At 40.3% G+C, this 5294-nt stretch overlaps 1 non-coding gene across 1 annotated transcript; it reads left to right on the forward strand.

Annotated features, from left to right (window-relative positions):
* Window positions 1–258: 258 nt before the first annotated feature.
* Window positions 259–365, forward strand: LOC113860271. The gene has a single exon (XR_003503727.1). It is a non-coding gene; the product is annotated as a small nucleolar RNA R71 (small nucleolar RNA).
* The last annotated feature ends 4929 nt before the right edge of the window (window positions 366–5294 follow it).

Raw genomic sequence — 5294 nt, forward strand, 5'->3', positions numbered from 1 at the left:
CGCAGGTAATATCCTTCTGCGTGATTACTATCCCTAGAAAGAGTGATAACGCGCATCATATTTGCTTCATATTCATTGCCTCTTCTTGTATTCCTCAAGTTGGAATTCTGATACATGGATGAAGCCATCATCTCAATGATTCTTTGGGCTTCTTCCAAGGATTTCATGCTCAAAGATCCTCTTGCAGCTGCATCAATCATAGTTCTAGTTACTACATTCATTTCATTATAAAAAGTTTTCAGCTGCATCCATTCTGGAATACAATGATGTGGACATCTTCTCAGCAACTCTTTATATCTTTCCCATGCTTCATAAAGTAATTCTCCTTCCTGCTGCACAAAAGATGTTATTTCTCCTCTCAGCTTAGCAGCTTTTGAGGGAGGAAAATATTTTGTTAGAAATTTATTCACAAGTTCAGTCCAAGTGGTGATACTTCCCTGAGGTTGTGCTTGTAACCAACATTTGGCTTTGTCTCTTAAAGAAAATGGAAATAGCCTCAATCTTATAGCATCTTCACTTACTCTGTTCATCCTTATAGTATCACACAACTGTAGAAAATTAGAAATATGCAGATTACGATCATCAGAAATTCCACCAGAAAATTGGTCTTGCTGCACTAGGTGAAGTAAGGCTGGTTTTATCTCAAAATGATTAGCTTGAATGGTTGGTCTAACAATTGAAGAATTATAGCCTTGCATATCTGGAATTGCATAATCTCCTAGTGTTCTCATTCTATGTTGTTCTGCCATTTCAACTTTTGGAGTTAGTTGTCTAAAAGGTGAATGTTTCCTATTTGCAAAAGGAGTAACTTGAAATTCTAGAGAATGTATAACATCTAGATCACTGTCACTTCCTAAAGATCTCTCTGCTCTAGTCTCTTTTCTTAATCTTCTAAGAGTTCTATAAATGTCAGGATCAAAGACAAGAGTAGATTTATTTTTGTTTTTGCCACGCATATACAACTAAATACAGATATAGTATAATGAAAACAGAAAACTGCACATGTAATGTAAAATTTGCAGAAAATTTAAAGAAACAAATGTTCAATCTAGTTATTTTCCTGTTACTAATGATATTGAAACAAATTATTTCCCGGCAACGGTGCCAAAAACTTGTTACTTTTACAACTGCTGTTGCAGTGAAAGTAAACTGAGTAGCAAGTGTACTAGTGTTGTTGTAGCAAGTTATAAAAAATCTTAGAATCAAATTGAGTTCCAAGTATTGTCCTCAGGGAATAAAGTTCTCAATTACCACTTCACAAGATCACAATTAGTTGAGCTTTACAGATTTCAGATGGATTTGGTATGAATATATCAAAAATGAAATTAGAAACTAAAACAGAACATTTAGTACAAAAGTGTATAGTAAACAGATGTAGAAAGAGTAGTTAAGAAATTGTTTCACCAAAACTTCAACATTGAATCAATAAAGTTCTGAACTTTCAAGCATTTAGATGGAATGACAATCAGTTTCACATTATATTAATCAAAGGACAATCCCTTGCCTCAATGAATCTAACATCTAATCAAATCACTCTAATCCCTTAGATCTAATCCAATCAAATGTTTCATTAAGTTTGAGAAACCAAAAGATTGCAAGATTAAGATATCTTATCCCTAAGAAACCAATAACCTTGGCAATTAATTCAGATTTGAGAAACAAATTCAATTCCCATTGATAAGAGTTCCTCTATGATTAGTTGATCAAATTTCCATTCAATCACTACTTTAACAGCAGAATCAATAACTCAATCCAATCCAAAACTCAAAGTTCAGATCCAAAATCAATTCAACATTTCCATTTCAGATTCACAATTCTTAACCACAAAGAGTTTAAGCAAACATTACAGAAAGAGAAGAGAAGAGAAGAGGAGAAGAGAATGAACAAAGAAGAAACATCTTCAAGCCAATCTCCAATCAGATCCCTCAAGAAATGAAGCTTGGTGTTCGTCCTCAATCTCCCTCTCTGACTCTCTCAACAAAAAAAACAAATGGAAAATAAAAAATGAACCAAAAACTCCCTTAATTCCTGAGCTAACTGCCTTTTATAGAATTCCCGCTCTGCTGGCGTGATCACTGTTTCCAGCAATAGTAATCACGCAGAGGCTAATTCTTCATTTCCATTTGCGCGTGTTCACTTTTGTGGATAATAGTGAACACGCGCAGCTACTCTTCTTGGAGGACTCTCTGAAATGGTCACTTTTTCCAGAAAAAATGATTATGCAGAAGCTCTTCCATTCCAACCTCTCTGGAACGATTACTTTTGCCAGTAAAAGTGATTACACAGAAGCTCTTCTCCATTTTATGGTTTTGGAGTGATCACTTTCACCAGCGAAAGTGATCACTCAGAGGCTGTTCTTCAATTATCAACTTCTTTCCTCTAATTTTTGCTACTTTTCTTCTATTTTTCCTTTGATCATCCAATCCTCATGAACTTAGCTCAGAATTCCCTACAAAAGCATACTTGAAATGTCACCTTTTACATAGAAAATCAATGAATTTTAAAATAACTATGTTTAAAAGTGACATGCAACATTTTATTATTTTTTTAAGGGTTTTCTACTATTTCTAGCATATTTTCTTTATTAGTTGCACTAAAAACTATTGTAAAATACTAGTAAAATATGGATTCATTAGCGCTTCTTGGCGCCTTTTGGTGCAACTTCGAATTTAGGTCTCATTTTGGTCCCCTTTTGTTTTGCACTGAAGAAACGCGTCCAAAACTCATCTTGGGCTGCTGAACCTCCTTGGAATTGACTCTTAGGACTCAAAGGAATGGTTCCCCACCGCTCTCTTCTCTCTTGGCACTTCCTGGCGCCTATTGGCCCAAGTTCCAATTTGGGTCTTATTTTGGTCCCCTTTTGCTTAGCGGCTAATAAATGCGTGCAAAACACGATTTGGCCAGCTAAAACTCCTTGAAACTAATTCTTAGGCTTCAAAGGAAGGGTTCCCCACTACTCTCTCCCTTTCTGGCGTTGGTTGGCGCCTTTTCGCCCAAGTTTCAATTTAGGTCTTATTTTGGTCCCCTTTTGCCTAGCGGCTAAGTAATGCGTGCAAAACTCATCTTGGTCTGGTGAACCTCCTTGGAACTGATTCTACTCAAAGGAAGGGTTCCCCACCGCTCTCTTCCCTTCTGGCACCTACTGACCTAAGTTTCAATTTGGGTCTTATTTCGATCCTCTTTTGCTTAGCGGTTAGGGAACGCGTGCGAAACATGCCTTGGGTTGCTAGGAGTCATTGAAACCAACTTTTAGGCTTCAAAGTAAGTGTTCCTCACCGCACTCTTCCCTCCTAGTGCTTCCTGATGCCTTTTGGCCCAACTTAGAATTTGGGTCTCATTTCGGTCCCCTGTTGCTTTATGGCTAAGGAAAGCATAACAAACTCATCTTTGGCAGCTGAACCTCCTTGGAACTGAATCTTAGGGCTCAAATGAAGGGTTCCCCACCGCTCTCCTCTCTTCTAGAGCTTCTTGGTGCCTTTTGGTCCAAGTTTCAATTTGGGTCGCATTTTGGTCCCCTTTTGCTTTGCGGCTAAGAAACACATCCTAAACTCATCTTGGGCTACTGAAACTCCTTGGAACTGACCCTTAGTACTCAAAGGAACGGTTCCTCACCGCTCTCTTCCCTCCTAGCACTTCTTGGAGCCTATTGGCCCAAGTTCCAATTTGAGTCCTATTTTGGTCTCCTTTCGCTTAGTGGCTAAGGAACATATGCGAAGCTCTTCTTGGGCTATTGAAACTCTTTGAAGTTGACTTTTACGCCTCAAAGAAAGGGTTCTCCACTGCTCTCTTCCCTACTGGCACTTCCTGGCACCTATTGGCCCAAGTTCTAATTTTGGTCTTATTTTGGTCCCTTTTTGCTTAGCAGTTAAAGAACGCGTGCAAAATCTTCATGGGTTGTTGAAACTCCTTACAATTGCCTCTTAGGCCTCAAAGGAAGTCCTCCCCACCGCTCTCTTCCTTACTGGCTCTTCTTGGCGCCTTTTGGTCCAACTTCCAATTTGGGTCTCATTTTGGTGCCCTTCTGCTTTGCGACTAAGGAACGTGTCCAAAACTCATCTTAGGTTGTTGAACCTCCTTGGAATTGACTCTGAGGAATCAAAGAAAGGGTTTCCCACCGCTCTCTTCCCTCCTAGTAGCACCTATTCGCCCAAGTTCTAATTTGGGTCTCATTTTGGCCCTTTCTGCTTAGCGGCTAAGGCAAAGGTGAAAAATCGTGTTGGGCGGCAAAAACTCCTTGGAACTGACTACTACAACTGAAAGTAAGGGTTCCCCACTGCTTTCTTCCTTCTTGTCACTTCCTGGCGCCTTTTGGCCAAACATCTAATTTGGGTTTCATTTTGGTCTCCTTTTATTTTGCGGCTAAGGAACTCATCCAACACTCATCTTGCACTGTTGAAACTCCTTAGAACTGGCTCTTAGTACTCAAAGAAAGGGTTCCTCACCGCTCTCTTCCTTCTTGGCACTTCCTGGCGCCATTTGGCCCAACTTCCAATTTGAGTCTCATTTTGGTCCCCTTTTAGTTTGCTGCTAAGAAGCGCATCCAAAACTCATCTTGCACTACTGAAATACCTTGGAACTGACTCTTAGTAGTCAAAGGAAGGGTTCCCCACTGCTCTCTTCCCTCCTACCGCTTCCTGGCGCCTTTGCCCAAGTTCCAATTTGGGTCTCATTTTGGTCCCTTTTTGTTAGTGGCTAAGGAACGCATCCAAAACTGATCTTGGGCTATTAAAACTCCTTGGAACTGACTTTTAGTACTCAAAGGAAGGCTTCCCCACCGCTCTCTTCACTCCTAGCACGTCTTGGTGCCTATTGGCCCAAGTTCCAACTTAGGTCTTATTTTGGTCTCCTTTCGCTTAGCGGCTAAGGAACGCGTGCGAAACTTGTCTTGGGCTGCTGAAACTCTTTGAAACTGACTCTTATGCCTTAAAGGAAGGGTTCCTCACCACTCTCTTCCCTCCTTGCACTTCTTCGCACCTATTGGTCCAAGTTCCAATTTTGCTCGTATTTTTGTCCCTATTTTCTTAGCGGCTAAGGAAAGCGTGCGACACATGTCTTGAGCTGCTAAAACTCCTTCAAACTGAGTCTTAGGCTTGAAAGGAAGGGTTCCCCACCACTCTCTCCCCTCCTGGAACTTCCTACCTCCTATTGGCCTAAGTTCTACCTTGGATCTTATTTTTGTACCTTTTTGCTTAGCAGATAAGGAACGCGTGTGAAACTCATCTTTGGCTGCAGAAACTCCTTGAAACTGACTCTTAGTACTCAAAGGAAAGGTCCCCACTGCTCTTTCATCTTGG

Source organism: Abrus precatorius, unplaced genomic scaffold (genome assembly GCF_003935025.1).
Source record: "Abrus precatorius isolate BTA unplaced genomic scaffold, Abrus_2018 Scaffold2, whole genome shotgun sequence".
Taxonomy (NCBI): Eukaryota; Viridiplantae; Streptophyta; class Magnoliopsida; order Fabales; family Fabaceae; genus Abrus; species Abrus precatorius.